This window comes from Anguilla rostrata, chromosome 4, assembly GCF_018555375.3.
Source record: "Anguilla rostrata isolate EN2019 chromosome 4, ASM1855537v3, whole genome shotgun sequence".
Lineage (NCBI taxonomy): Eukaryota > Metazoa > Chordata > Actinopteri > Anguilliformes > Anguillidae > Anguilla > Anguilla rostrata.
The window spans coordinates 27,502,176-27,518,845 of record NC_057936.1 but is presented as its reverse complement, the minus strand read 5'-3'; the positions used below and the strand labels follow the sequence as shown (position 1 = coordinate 27,518,845).

The 16,670-nt window shown below is 39.5% G+C and overlaps 1 protein-coding gene and 1 non-coding gene across 10 annotated transcripts in view; one reads left to right on the top strand and one right to left on the bottom strand.

Annotated features, from left to right (window-relative positions):
• Positions 1 to 12,119, bottom strand: part of lepr (leptin receptor) — a 37,977-nt gene extending 25,858 nt beyond the window's left edge. For 2 of the 9 annotated variants that reach the window (XM_064331946.1, XM_064331950.1), the window contains exons 1-3: positions 11,261 to 12,119; positions 3,643 to 3,677; positions 634 to 710 (exon numbers count right to left, since the gene is read on the bottom strand). The gene's annotated coding sequence lies outside the window, so the exon portion shown is untranslated. The remainder of the gene's footprint in view (positions 1 to 633; positions 711 to 3,642; positions 3,678 to 11,260) is intronic. The other 7 variants (XM_064331951.1, XM_064331954.1, XM_064331949.1 and 4 more) reach the window with 6 other exon arrangements.
• A 2,509-nt stretch (positions 12,120 to 14,628) lies between these two features.
• On the top strand, positions 14,629 to 14,701 carry trnat-ugu (transfer RNA threonine (anticodon UGU)). Its single transcript has one exon. It is a non-coding gene; the product is annotated as a tRNA-Thr (tRNA).
• Positions 14,702 to 16,670: the final 1,969 nt, after the last annotated feature.

Sequence of the window (16,670 nt, the reverse complement as noted above, 5' to 3'; positions counted from 1 at the left end):
TATGGATAAATGTATTTGGTGCTTGAGTGTATGGAGAGTGAAGGAAAACAAAAATTCAATGACCAGATAGAGAAAAAAATCCCTTTTCCCTCCAGCAAAACTCAGCATAATAATTAAAAACCTATTTTTGAGAAATAGTGTGTTCTGCTAGTAAGACCAGGCCAAACAACACATTTAAACCATTTGATGACTCTTTAAATGGATGCCATCATAATTACATATGAACCCTTCACAAAGCACAATTTAATAATAAAATGCAGACCATAAAAAATCGGAGAATGCATTACAAAACAGATCAGTTCCCTTCAAATATTGTAAAATAAAAACGAAGTTAATTAGAATATCCATACATACGCCAAGAAAGTGAGAGTGAAATAAACCACAACGATAAAAAGTGCGGAAAAGCAAAAACTAATGAGAAGACCGCCGTAAGTTATTTTCATATTCTTCCTAGTTTTTCAGAAAGCGATTTATGCGTGCGTGTTATGCGAAGCATTTATAAGGGAAAAACACATCGTTCCTTAACTCATGCATTAACCCCTATATTTTCCGGATGATTATTCCCCTTTCTGGATTCATTTATAAAATGAACTTACAGTAAGCGAAATCCCATACCAAATATGTTTTCCTTACCTGGATAGTTATCTTTTCTTCCTTTCGTCGCGTGTTTGCCCGACTAGAATCAAAGACAACTATTCCTCTGTAAAGAGCTAAATGGAAAAGACGCGTGTCAGAGGGAAGGACTAAATGATCACAGTGAGCTAACATCGTCACAGTTTCATTATCGATTCATGAGCGGGGAAAAAATCCGCCTCCCCGTCTCAAGTAGAATATGCGAGTTCATTAACGATTGCGTCTAATTTACTCAGTGTTTCGGAGTGGTGTGGAAATGCTACAAATATACTGTGGTTTAACACTTGCTGCATCTATTAAACTGCACTACCGTTTGTTTCTGATTAAAATAAATTCTGAATATTACATTTCAAAACAGGACACAGACTATTCTATTTTATTTTGCCGGAGCTCCCTTTAAATGTTACGTCAGCCCAATGTACAGTTAAATGGTATATGCCCCCCCCCCCCCCCAATCCTTATCCAAGGTAGGAAAAGCTACTCCATGAAGAATGCACAGTATATTTGACAGTAAAATCAAATTCCTTAAAGCCACCATGCATGGTGACCAATTTTATCTGACTGTTGTTCTCGGTACAAGCGAATGTGATTTTACTGTCAAAATTCATGCTGTGCATTTTTCAAGGAACACATTAATCCACATAGCAAATGGCTCTGGGGGCAGATCCGGTTTCAGACCAGGAGATCTGCATAGCAGTCATACCAGTTTGCACCTCCGCACCAGTTTCAGTCAGGCGGCACAAAACAAATATGAGCACTGCCCCAGGTAAAACAAATTTGCTGGACATAAGACTAGATTGGATCTGATCTAACTCCACCCCAGCATTGGCCCTGTGTGCAAAAGTGTCTGGGTCACACCTGTTACAGGTCTGGCCCCGATGCTGAGATATGCTACAGCCATATCTGAACCAGGCCACTATTGTTATCCATGATGCCAGCAGATAGTAATCGAGAGGGTTACAGATACAGTCGAGATCAGAGTACAGAGCACCATGGAGGGCAATCGGGACCCTGCCGCAAGGGGGTATTCGTATATGGATTGAGGGTCGGCTGCCCGAACCATGCCACATGGTCTCCCTCTGTGCTTTCGAATGGTAAATGACTTTATATGAAAATAAAAAACAAGATTGTACATACATACAAGATATTTACAGTGAATATTGAAAATAATTTTCTTTCCAAGGGCATTGTTCAGCATCTTGTGCTCCAGCGAACGAGCTGTACTGCGTCATCACAATAAAGTAATTTCATGACCAAACAACACAGGGGTTGAAGGCAACAAGAAGGATTATTATTGTGACTAAAATAGCATGTGTGGAGCACATCTCACTCTGAGGCACAGCACCACAGAAAATAACATATTTAGACTTTTTTAGTGGATAGCGGGGTCCCTGAGTTGAGTTGGAATTAACCCAATGTTGCCCATAGCTTGTTCATGGGGGCCCAGTGCCTGATGTCAAAAAGCCTGTAAAGTGATTTAAGACACTGGTCCTTTGTGAAAAGCACTGCACAGCGAAAACTGAATTGAATTATGGAAGCAAGCAACATTGGTTTAAAGATGAATTGCTTTGATTGCGGTTATCATTGATATTGTGTGCTTGCAGGAGAGACTATTGTTGGTGAATGACTTTGACATCCAACAGTCTGCCCTGTGCATCTGTTTTGCCTTTCCCTGACTGCATGCCTGTGTCACTCAATAAAAGGCATGAACACAGAAATGTCAGCTCATGTTTGTTGTAAACAGCAGCAATGGAGGAAGATTGACATCCAGAGGCTTTCCTCCTACTTTCTCTGGAGTCCCCTGCAACAAGTTTGCAACTGCTTGTGCAGGCAGTCAGGGTAAGTCACCAAAAATGAATGACTTTCTATGGAGCCAGTGATTAAAATTAACTTAATAATTAATCCACCAAGACAAATACCCTCTCTCCTTCATGTGCAATTAAGATACCAGTTTGCAGCATTGTATGGTGTCTGAGAAACCTTGAAATCTAGTTTGTTTGCTCGCAACATTCAAAGTACTACAAACAGTGCCCTGTTCCACTGAAGGTGTTAGCTATAGATTGTATAGATAACCCTTTGGCTTTACTGCCATTGACCAGGGTTTGTAGCGCACAGGTGAGTACTCAAGCCTCCCCCAATCATACATTTTGCACATGCAAAACAAGCAGATTGTGTTTTGACTCTGGTAATATGACATTAAAATATATCTTATCTTTGGAATTGCTTAGTTTTCCATTGCAAACCCCCTCCCCAGCCTTGTTAGCAACAGTCAGAGTGCATTTAGAACAGTAAAATGTGAAGGCATAAAGGAAACAGAAGGGCAATACTGTCAGTATGAACGTGAGCCAAAATGAACAGGAGAACATCCATGAGCCAACAAAGTCAAACTAAGGATGACATCGTTATCAGACCTGGCAGAATGACTCAATTCACAAGGCATGTCACTATCTCAGGAGCTCCGTCACACGGTTTTTGGCCCTAGATATTCATGGATTTCCTTGTGACTAAATCACATCACTGGCACATTTATAACAAGAAGGGCAATAATCTACATCACTAATAAAAAGGCACTGGCCATGAATATGCTAATTGGGCCATGTTGATTTATCTGTCTGTCTGGTGGCTCTGTCTCTCTCCTCCCTAGTCAGCAAACAGAGACCACTGCTGGAACAAGTATAAGGCCACTTCTCTTTATTGTGGCCAAGATGTAAAATGGGGCTGTTTGCACAGTATGGAGGACAAAAGGAGATTTATTCGCTTTGATGGCTGCAAGTGTTCCCAAGAATACGGGAGTTAGAACACATGCACTGATAAATCTAAAAATTGTAGCTGTTTTTCTATCTGAATTGAAAGATCTAATCAGGATGTGCAGGAGATTTACTGCACTGCTGATCAGTAATGTCATCCAGGAGTGGAAGCACAGGATTTCTCATTTCACCCACAGAGGTCTCATACCAAACTGTTCCTCTCCTGGAGTTGAGCACCAAGCACAGCCAAAAAAAAACTTACTTGTAAACGAATCTCCCCCCTCTTGCACTTCAAATCTGCGAAAAGGTCAAATAACAGATTTAGTTCTTTAATTTTAGAAATTAAATGGTATCCCATTGATTACTCACGAATAGCCTTTGGCCTGGTTCAGACACATCTCCAATTAGCCCCACAGGTCCATTAGCATAAAGAAAATTAATTGGTCATCATTGAGCTTTTTAATATGTCAACTCTGGTGTATAAATACAAAGAGCTGTTTAAATGTAAGCCTTGAGACAAAATAATTCTAAGCATTAAAGGTATTATGTCAAGGTATGTTTGTTTATAAAATAAAGGGCCAGTAATTCTCAAGTTCTTGTTCTTGGGGTAGTGGGAAGTGCTTTTTAATGGCTGTTCTCAGTCATATGCCTGTGTTCAGGCTCTGCTTTTTTCTTCGTATTCTTTAGCCATGTGTGTGCTCCTCCAGTCATAAATAAACATTTGTTCTCTACCATCTGCAAAGTATACAGCATGTCAATAATGAATATTCATCAAAGCAAAAAAAATTAAGCAAAATAAATACATTATTCAAAAATGCTCCTGTGCTGTTTGGGGCAAACAAAAGGACTGTAATATGAGCTCCAACCAAACTTACTTGTGTATATTTTTATTGTACATTTATTGTAAATTTCTTCTTCTGTCTTTATTAAACTAATTCAGTGACTCATGGAATATGAATTGGGTGTATTATATAGTTGCATAATGATATAATAATTTTCAGCAGTATAGCGGAGTAGCGTGAACTGTATAAATATACAAGACTAACATGAATTAGGTATATTAATTTAGGTAATGTGCATTGGGTGCCTTACAGTGGGGTTATGTACGTTTGGTTCCTTGCAGCTTGGTGATGTGCATTGGGTGTATTTAAATGGATAGTGTGCATTGGAACATTATAGCAGGGTAATATGCATTGGGCACATTATGGTGGGGTAATATGCATTGGGCACATTATGAACAGCCTCCACTCTCCTCGGAAGGTTTTCCAGCAGATTTTGATACATGTCTACAGGGATTCACTTCCATTCAGCCATAACAGCATTGATGAGGTATGGCACAGATGTTGGGCATAAGGCCTGGCTAGCATTCTAACAGAAAAGTAAACGCTACTGCTACTGCCAATGCTTGTCAATGGAGATAGCTGTGGTATCAGAACTCCATGGCTAACCAAGCGCACTACCTCAATGAAGAATGGATAGGGGTGAAATGGCATTCACCAAGAGAGCCAGGTGGGTGTTTGCATAGAGATTACTGTGCTGGGATTACTCACAGGTCTACCTCACCTAAGTGTAGTCTCTGGAACCTCACTGTTAATGTGCTGACTGGAGAGATCGCAATCTGAGCTTGTCTCAGTTCTCTTTCTCTCATCCTGTGCTCCCAGCCTAAATCTGTCCTGGGAGCTCCAGGGATGAAAAATGTAATGTCATCCCAGGAGCTCACTCTGCTGGCAGGATGCCATCACAACCCCCCCCCCCCCCCCAGAGAAGTCAGGGTGGGTGTTACGGCTTCAGTGAATTTGCGTCATTCAATTTTATTGTTTTTTCAGTTAGCCATCCTGAAACAGCACGAATGTAATTACAGGACGTCCCTCATTTGGCAAGGACAATGCAGCATCTTTTATTTTATTATTTTATTTATTGCTCACATAATTTTTCATTCCAATGTTAAGACCCAATGAGAAGTTAAATATCAGTAATTCAAAAAAATCTAAGCTGTGTTTCTTTCAGACTTTTTCAATACTGGTGACTGACATGGTCACTAATTTATAATGAAAAACAATAGTCAACTTCAGGAACACAGAAACACAGTGTTGACCAAATTGTGGGAAACTACAACATTAGTGAGGCTATCATGTTTATATAACATTTTCATTGAATCCATTTTGCAGAGGCTCTTAATCAGAGTGACGCAGTCACTCAGTCAGTCACATTAGTCTAATAGTTCACGGTATCTTTGCTGAATTGGCGCACACCAGTTCAGAGTGCACTCCAGAGAAACAAGGCAAATTGTAACTGACTTAATTATACTTTCCTATGTTAAATGGCTGGGATTCAAAGTATGGACAATCAATATTTGTCGTTAGCGGTGACTAACAATCAAAAGCAAAAATTATGTTTTTCCGTTTTTTTTAATTATGTTCGGCAATTTCAGTAATCACGAAAAAACTACCTCGCCAAAGTGAGTTTGAGAATATAGACTGCAATGCTTGCATTAGCATTTAGGTAAAAGTTAAGAATTGAATAGGTCAATGTTTTTGCCGGACCCTGAGAGCCAGCTGATAACAGTGAATATTGCTTACTGAGGGGCTGGTCGCTGACTCCTTATTGTTGAACTGAACGGGAGTGTCACGTGCAGTTCGTGGCAGTATTAATCATAAACGACTAGTGAAAGCAGATGAGTACAATCATTTTGAAGGACAGAAAAAACAGCACAACTGTGGATGTGAAATGGTGTTCCCGTTGTAGGTAGCTAGCTAGTACAAGGAGCTAACATTTGCTGATGTGCTGAAAGCTTACATATATGGGGCCCCTGTGTGCCACCTTCTCAAACAGTAAAATCTACATTCACACAATTAAATGGACACAAATAAATATAGTTTAAATATTTATATATATTTTCTCTGTACTTAATGTATTTGTTATATTTAATATTTTGCTCACAAATCAGATTTATTATTTTATTTTTTATATTTATTTAATTTCACCACTTTTTAAATTTTCCATTTACATCCTTTGTGTTGATTTATTCATTACGTCAATTCTATTTAGTATTTTCCTTCTTCTATTTCCTATTTTTTGCTCCAATATTATATTTGAGAATGTGGCACATTCGGGCCACGATATTATAGTGATACTATAACTATACTTAGCTAACATCCATTTAATAGCAACGCTAGCTTAGATGGCTACCAATAGCCAGAGACCTTGGCAAGGTATGGCACTCAGCAAACCTTGGACTCAAAAAATGATTTTAAATAATTTTTTATTTATTAAAATATCTGAATAAAAAGTTGTATAATTTTGACTTTAAATAAAGAGAAAGTATCGTCTGGGACCTATGTGCAAAGAGGGTCCAGTAGCCTACTGTTTATGGACAAAAATTCATGGGTCAAAGGTTCCATTTCCTGAGAGACAATGTTCCCCACAGGCTGTATCCAGGGTCTGGCTTAACTAGGCTTGCTGAGTCTTGTTAGAATGGAAACATGGCACATGCTTATGCCTAGTAAGGTATGAAATGTGATATTCACTCGAGAGGACCAAAACTAACAAAAATCCTTTTTTTTAAAGTCAGTTAACTTGCTCTGAAGGGGACATGAAACAAAAATAAATATTGAGAGAACTAAGCAAGCTAACCTGAAAAGAAAATTCAGCGCAGAGTACATAATACCAGTGCATAACAACATGAGCATTGGGCATGTGCCATAGGCTTCCATAAAACTACATAGTAAATGTTCAGTGTTAAATCAACTCTTACAGAGTACATATGGTCCCTGTTGGACTCTTACTGTATGTACTCCTGTTAAAGTGAAATTAACACCTGACATTTTACTGTGTAGCTTCCATTCATAGCACGCAGTCCTGTCACTGTCCTGCACAAAAGACAGGCTTTGCAGCAATTGACTAACAAAAAAATATTCCAGTGAACTGATTGACAACAAGAAGCAGTAAAAGATCACAAACTTAAAGTAAACGTTTTCCACCACCAATGATGCAGTTGTTGCATGGACTATAATGTTTACGTGGATACATGTATTTATATGATGGAAGTCAAGGAGCATGAACAAACAAACAAACTGCAGGAGACCCATCTATAGTCCTGCCCCCGATTTCTTTGGGCGGGGGACAAAAATCCATCCAAATTCCCTGACAGTGACGAGAACCATACAGAGACATGATACTGGTGGTATTGCTTATATTGTCTCTTTGCTGATACATTTTTTCCAGACTGTTTGTGCTTATGACAGTACAATCCTACTTATTGATTAGCAGCAATTATTTCATACAGACAACAAAACAGAGACTGCCCACTGTCAGAAATGTAATTAATTTAGAACATTTTACTTAATGTACATGTAACAGGTCAAAAGCACACATCCGAGGTGAGACTTGAACCCTGGCCTTTTGCTCCAAAGACAAACGTACTACCAGTCCTACAAAAACACTCCTAGCTATGGGCGATGTTGTTATTTTGCACCATCATTATTTTAACCATTTCCATTAATATTTATTACCGCTTGGCCTTTCCAGGCCTGTATCACGTTCAGTTAATCAGTGCCCAGGATATGAATTAAGATTTTTTTTATGAGTCACTATGGTCATAGGAAGGGTCAGCGCCGTTCTGAGATTAAGAGTGTCATAAGGCATCAGCTCATTTCTTTGCATTAGCCATTACATTGATTTAACATCCTTTCAGCATGATTCAGAATTCTACATTAAGTGCTAGGCCTATATCACAGGGCTTACAGAAATTAGCTCAACAAAACACTCATTCAAATTCTTGATTCATGAATAAACCCAAAACTCCAATCAGTGCACCATTATCTGAATAAATTGAGGACACGGTCCTATAAAAAATGTATTGGCATCTTTATATTGCAGTAGCTTACTTTGGTTCTGAACTGATGTACATATGAAATCTCCAAAAGTATGACCAAAATCACCAAAAGTATCTGGACACCCCTTGGTCTAGGGGTGTTTTTCATGGTTTGGGCTGGGCCCCTTGATTCCAGTGAAGGCAGATCGTAATGCTACAGCATACAATCACATTCTAGATGATTCTGAGCTTCCTTAATAGTTTGGGGATGGCCCTTTCCTGTTTCAGCATGACAATGCCCACAGGCACACAGCATGATCCATATATAAATGGTTTTATCGAGAACGGTGTAGAAGAACTTGAACTGGCCTGCACACAACCCTGACCTCAACCCCATCCTACAACTTTGGGATCAATTGGAAAGCCAACTGCGAGCCAGGCCTAATCGCCCAATCAGTCAGTATGTTTACATGCACAGTTGAAATCGAGCTATATTAATAGCTCGATTTGGCCAAAGATGAGATTTAATTGGATTATTGTCGTTGTCCCAATATACATGACTCGGAAAGAATCAAATTATTGACCGAGGTGTGTCTGACTAAGGCTTCTTATAAATCCGGCTTCCTCCAATTTTGTCGCAACTTTTTTTCATAGTTCGTCATTCCGTGTTTTTCTTCCATCCATGTATTTTAGGATATTTAACTCCTTTAGTTGTGATAGCATGAAGTTGGTCTCCTTGTCCATCCAGAAATGTATTTCGTTCGCTATGATACTAGGGAGGGCAAAATGCAGCTTTAGAATGTCGCCAGCAGTGTATGCGCGTGAGCTCGACAATGCATTTCTCACAGAAGGTCGTTTGTCGCCTTTTTATTTAGTTCATTACAGTGGTGATAGAAGCAACAAAAATTAAGTGGTACTGTGCTGTTAGCCTTTATTGCTTGCTGTACAAGGTTAATGTGAAGTACAATCGGACAGCGCTAACCCATAAAAATGTACTTTGAATGGCAGGCTACTTGCTCAATCGAACGGTAAATGTGACAAAACATTCGATTATAGTCAGCGGCACCAAAATTTTCAGTCACACCCTCAATAAACGGCAAAAGTCACAGTAGAAGTTTGAATTAAATCTTTTAAAGTTAAATATTTTCTGAAACATTATCGATTCCGCTTGGCCACTGTGAGCGTAAAGTTGCTATGTAAATTACAAAACATGCGCAGAAGACCTAGCCCAATTGTAGTCCGATTGAAGCGTATACATGCTGTAGTAAATCGACCCCGAACCGCATTAACTAGGTATGTTAGTCCGACTTTGAAAAATTTGACTGTGTGATTTCAGTCGGACTACGATGTTTACGTGATTTTTAAGTCCAGTTTTAGCCGGACTAATACAATAAATCGACTTTTTCAAACATCAAGTAAACCCACTGAATACCCAACCGCACTGATGCTCTTCTGGCTGAATGGAAGCAAATCTCTGCAGCAATGCTCCAACATCTGGCATAAAGCCTTCCCAGAAGAGTGGAGGTTGTTATAGCAGACAAGGGTGGACTAACTCCATATTAAGGCCCATAATCTTGGATGAGATGTTGGATATCAGGTGTCCTCATACTTTTGGCTACATAGTGTATGTAATGTCAATGTGCACATTAAAGAAGCAGCTGCCCCATTATTATAAATGTGCTAATACACTGCCCCCCCAACCCCCTCTGCCACCTATAGACACAAAGACATGCACTCAAGTCAAAAAATAACAAACCTGGTTAAATGTTGAACTACTAATTGACCATTAGAATAAATCAGCATACATTTTCCTGGAATTGTCATACAATCATGGCACAAAGCAGAGGGCCAACAACAACAACAACGTTCCTCATTGCCCTGTTGTCATTAGTGTGGGAGGTGAGAGCTCTGCCCACAGATGGTTTGACCCTTTCTCATTCAGCTCTTTGCAAGCTGCACTGGACCAACCACCACATGCCCTTTGAAACCTCAGAGTCCGCACTGATGGCAGAAAGAACTGGTGCTGTTAAAGAAGAACTCAGAACATTCTGTGCCCTGAATTTCACTTTGCTGCCATGGGCTACAGAACTGGAGCACCAATCCCAGGCTGATGACTAGCTCTCTCATTAAGACACAGACGGCAAAAAAGCCGGCCCTGTGTCCAGGTGGGATAACAGCAACGTTCACCGTAAATAACCCTCATGTCCTGAGTTCCATTAGATCTACTGAACCTCATGTTTTTTCAACAGAGAAATGATACAGGTGCATGGTCTCTAAAACCCACAAGGCACACATACTATCAGCACAGCACACCAGTGATTTAAACCCATGTGACCTGAAACAATGATGTCCACAAATTTGCATTCTTCAGAAAAGTGGAATAAAACTAAAATGCTGTTGAAATGAACAAAAACATGTCTCACAGTCTGAGAAATCAGCACACTTGCTCTCCCACATAAGTGAAATCCAAATGGGGGCTCTGATAATTCCTGCCATTTGTCCAAAACCAGTCCACCAGATTTCAAACACACCTATTGGCAATCAGAGATTTCTGAATAAAGAGATTTAGAATCTAGGCAGATACAGATGGCTCTTTGAACAACGACCAAAACACTAGACAAACCCCCAATTTCTACAAATTGTACAATTAAACATACTCATATACACAACCACGTGTGAGTATGCACAAACACATTGCAGACATGCAGTGGTTCAAAGTTGAAGTACTGCAGGAAACTTTCTCTTCTGTAAAATATAGGACATACAATATAGCAAAATTCTGCTAATTAAAGAGTGCTTTGCTGCTTCTGTTTTATTTTCTATTTGAAATAGAAATCTATCAGCGTCTACTACTTTAACCACAGGAGACTGATAACGTTCCATCTTCAGATGACTCAGATTAAACATTCATACCACAAAATGCTGAATCTTACTTCTGTGTCATAAATATGTACTTCTCAGAAGAATGAGGAAAAATTATTCCCATTTAGAAATATTCAAGTGGGAAAAATTGGTTTGAGTAAGATACATTTTAGGGTACTGACTAATAGCAGAGCAGGCGACTCACCAAAAGCTGAATATGATGTCCTTGTGAGCAGGTCAGTCAAAAGCAATCAAAGCGGTATTTGCATTGAAGGCAACTGAGCTGTGGTGTTCTGGCCTTATCAACTTGCATTTTAGCTGCTGCCCGTGGTCTCTGGGCAAACATGTTGCTATTCTGAGAGCCCTCCAGGAATACACACCAATCATCTGAACTGTGTCCGGAGCAGAGAAAACACGGATGTGTGTGCCTACTGCGCTCAGTATGGAAGGCCTGAGGAGAGGGGCTGTGGTGCTAAGCAACCAGCAAACTTTCCCCGTGTCACGGAGGATTGGCGCGGAATGCTGAATGAAAAAAAGAGCTGGGCTAGCCTCTCCACATGGCAATTTACCAAGACCTTCCGACTTATAAACACCAGCCACAGGCCAGGGTCCTGCTGCCTGCTGCTCCAGCTCTTTTGTGGGTGACTGTTGCCAGTCTGATCCCAGCCAAACGTCTGCACTAAAATAAAGAAAATGGACCTTCCTCGTGTGTACTGAAACACCAGTTTTATTGATATACGCCAGACCCTGCACTAAGCTAAAGAAAACGATAGATTACTTTTTGTATGTGCGAATGGACCCAGGCTCGACGACCGAATAAAGGGAAATCTGAAGGAATCTTGAAATCTTTATCTCATGCGCTTTATTATGACATTTAAAAAACTGCAGGTCTGTGCGTCACGCCGATTTTGTTGGGGCGTTTGTTCGTTCTTTCATATAGTAGCCTACTAATTTAGTTCAGCTGCTAGTTTATCTTTAGTCCTATTCGCACATGTTTTTTACGCGAGGAGGTCCTGCAATGTCGTGTTTATCATGTGGCTACTGTCAGCAAAAAAGACTTGCTTTTTCACAGCCTTGTCCGGATGTGAATGGCAAAGGTTGACAGCAATACTTTCATGCACATTGTCATTAGCCAGTAGCCACCTCGTTTCTTAGCATCAACATAAGAACCCGGACTCATTGCAGTCGCTTATTTTTTTATATTGTAATTAGAGTATACAAATGTACAGACATACAGGGCCATGGTATCGTCCGTACGTAAACAACCAAGCATATTACAATGAATGCACGCAGCTCATAAATAGCAGAGAATACAAAGATTCTCTTCCAAGCACATTACAATTAATGCACGCAGTTCACAAATAGCTCAGGATACAAAGATAACAGTAAAGTAAAAATGAAAGTAAAATAAATACAGAAAAAATGAGAACACAGTAAAGTACGTCACAGGTAGGGAACAAGAATGTTGTTCTTAGCCAGCTGGAGGCTTTTTGCATATTTTCATAGGCTATTCTAGAGCTGTAAAATAATAATAATAATCATTTAAAAATAAATAATTGAGCAGTTTCTTTTGAAAATTTTAAACGTTTAAACGCGAAGTCTTTAAGCATCTTGCTTTGTGGTTAAAATTGTATGTGGATAAAATTGTGAAATTGTATGGCCATTCCTAAACAATGGGCATCCATATATATGGAGTTGGTTCCACCTTTGCTGCTATTACAGCCTCCACTCTTCTGGGAATCTGTTCCAATAGATTTTGGAATGTGGCTGCTGGAATTCACTTCCATTCAGCCACAAAAGCGTTAGTGAGGTCAGGCACTGATGTTGGGCAATAAGATCTAGCTTGCAGATGGTGTTCCAGTTCATCTCAAAGGTGTTTGATGGGGTAGAGGCCAGGGCTCAATGCAGGCCACTCAAGTTGCTGAAACAGGAAAGGGCCTTCCCCAAACTGTTGCCACAAAGTTGGAAGCCCACAGTAGAAGGTCATTGTATGTTGAAGATTTCCCTTCATTCTGTATAATAAGGAATGGATCGCAATCCTACCATACCTGTCTGAGCCAGAATCGGATCCCGAAGTTGAAGGCATGGAGCAGACACTGGAACCTGTTCAACAACCAAGAGCCTTGCAGGAAGTGTCAGAATGGTAACATTTTTATATCTAACCACAAACTATTGGCTACCTATTGCACATTGAGAGCTTATGTCCAAGCTTTTAAAGGTGTACCTGATTTTAATTGTAGCAGTCCTTCAAAGTGATTATCCTCTAAATCAAAAGTGCATGTCACAATTATGTGACAAAATTGATTTGTCTGTGAATCTCAGCAGGTGGAACTGAGGCAATTGTTCAAGAATGACCATTGAACCCCAGAATATTGCAGAGAGTGTTTATGCAAAGTCATAACTATCAGATCTGGAGCCAGATCTAACTTGCTTTTTTGTGCAGTAATCATTAAAGCACTCAAATGTAGAGTTGAATACAGGAGCTGGAGGTGAGTGAGTGAACAGAGATTTATTTGGACAAAAACAGCAAACAGGAGAAACCACAAGAGAGTGACCAAGAACTGAACTAGACAAGCAATAACTGGCAGCTGGTAGAACCTGCAAACACTAAGACCAAGTGACAACTAAATAAAAACAAGTGACTTAAATACACTAAAGAACTGAACGCACTAATGAAATATGGGTGCAAACAATAATCAAACCAATAATATACCATAATGGCGCAAAAAATCTAAATGGAGACCGCACCAAGAAAAAAACTACGGTCAGGGAACTAGTAGCCTCTGGTGGTCAGAAATGGGAACTGTGACTTTTTTTATGGGAGCAAATGTGGCAAAATGTCATGTTTTACAGATTTCATATTCTACCAGCTTAATTGGGACATGTTAGACAACACAAACAATCATGCATTTAATTTAATTTGAAACAAATAAGCAGGGGCCTGCTACTTAATTTATGTGATAAATGGAGCGGGAGCGGGGAGAGGGGCTCAACTCAAAAGGTAAACTTTATTCATGTACATGTCCAGTAAAGATGCACAGTTTAAGAGAGAAACTTTATGAATCCCAGTAGGTCAATAAGTTGCCTTGTGGAGGACAGGTGTGGCTCCATAGCTCAATAGAAAAAGCAGGGCTTCTAAATATGAGCTTACATAGGACAGTCAAACACCCAGAAAATTGTACTGATTGTTCCTCAAAAACATTGAATTAATTTATTTCCACTTTTTATTTTTACAGGGACAGTGTGCATTTATAAACATCACTGGAAATGTGGCAGCGGTACCCAAAAGGCTACATTTAATCTGTTGTCCCTGGTTGCTGTTTGGTACAATAATCACACCACAGAGGAACTTGATTAATCAAACAAATTATAACCTGCTAGCAGAGGGATAGCCTGGTACCTGCTCATGTACTTTAGGAGCACGCTTTACCACAAAGCACTCTGCCCTGATGGGTGTTGCCTCCCAAAGTGACACTCATTGTTTACCTGTCATCTGAGTTATGATGTGGCAGTTGTCTGTTTTCCTTGGGTGTGTTCTTTTTAAACAATAAAAGAGAGTGCAAGAGAAGGTAGGGCTCCATAGCTCAGTGGTTAGAGCACTGGTCTTGTAAACCAGGGGTCGCGAGTTCGATCCTCGCTGGGGCCTGAAGGTCAAGGGCATGCTTTTGGACAAATTGGTAGCATGTCATCTCACGAATGGCAGCAGTCCTGATCCTGGGCTCTCTATATAAACAGTTCATGGAACCTTTATCAAATAACTGTCAATTAAAAAGTTTCTGGATTAGTTCTACAGTGTCCTTTATGTCCGATTCAGTCTGTACCATCACGAAGGTCATGTTGAAGAGGGCAACTCTGATATGCCGCTCTGTTTGATCTGTGAGCAGCTGCGACAAACTAGTGAAGAGAGATGAGCTCATCCAAGAAATAATTATTTATTAAAAAAAGATTAAGTCGTTATCCATTTGAAAAGTAATTTCACAAGTGTTTTTAAAAACACAAAAGAGTATAGTTTTGAACTGCATGCTGCCAAAAGGACGAGAACACACAAGACAAAGGTTTGTAATCACGCCTCCATGGATTTCACACAAGCATTAATGATCAAGTTATTAACAAGATAAAGCATTTAAATTACAAACACAAAAATCAATATAAAATGTGAGGAAATTACAGTTTGTGGACTATAGGTACAACTGAATATGTTCCACAATGAAATAAAGTCAAAAGAATTACTCATGGAAATGAGTGACCTTGCATGGAACTGCATCATTCTGGGCTTTGAAGTACTGCAGTTTCTTTCATAAAGACAAAAAACAAAAGTTTGTTTTTTGTAAATATTAATAAGAACATATTGGTTTTATATTTACTGTCAACATCATATTACGTAAAACATACGCAAATAAAAAAGGTTGATGATCATTACAGAAGGAGCAGTTTACATCATTGTGAAATGTTACAGAAAGTTCTTGTCTTTTTAGCATCCACTGACATCACAGCTGACCTGAATCAGGGACTTGGGATCACTGCTCTTGCTGCAAGCAGAGTTTTGATTACTGTTCCTGTTTTCTCTTTAGTCTCACAAATATACCAAGTGCTTAGGCCGTGCTTGCAATATAAAACTGCATGCTAATGAATTGTATTATCCTGGCTGCAAGGCCATAAATACAACATCACTTCCGGGTTTGTAGTTTTTGAATGGTGCACGATTAATGACTTTACAAAATCAAGTCCAGTTGTCATTGTAAGCGTCAATTTTCTAAATGTCGGTCATCCAATCGCTACACAATTTTCCCGCACATTATTTCACGTGGGATGATAAGTTAGAACTTGAACAATAGATATATTATCTGGATGTGTGAGACGTGATGTGACTTTGTAGGCTCATTTATCATTTATTTTGTGTACTTGCTCTGTTTACTTTCTTATTTTAGCAGTAGTAAGAAACAATGTTGATGTCTTAGCGAAGTCGAGTGAGCATAATTGATATGACCATGTCAGAGATTTGTTCACACAAATATTGGAACAACTAGGAATGTTACCAGGTTTAGATCACTAAAAAATAAGTAAATTACACAGTTCTGTGGTTTTGAGCTGCAAATTGCAGTTGCATCTTTTCCAAAAGATGAATTTAGTTCTCATTCACACATGATCTGCAAACAGTGTTGCCAGGTCTGAGGTCACCTTCTTCACAGTCCGTCACCTACTTCTTACTTCCAAGGTGCTTAGTAAAACAACGCAACTACTGCTAACTGAGAGCAGTCGCTGAGGGGAATGATGAAATAAATCAGCTGAAAACAAAGGATTTTGAATATGAAAGCATGCATCCATTACATTACAATCATTTAGCACATGCTCTTACCTAGAGCAGAAAACAGTAATGGATGGCATACATTTTCCCGGCCTCTGTGAAAGGAAGAAATGCATGACACACTGGCCACCATTTTCCTAGTTTGCACAGCAACAATGCATATACAGTTACACATAAATTTCCCAGAGAGCTTTGTTGTATTTCCAGAGCAGCAGCTGTACAACTCTGATCCTGCGCAAGGATTCCCACAAGTCCCGAGCAGACCATGCCATCTATATTTAAGCTTCCTGTATGGTGGGTAATAGGTATT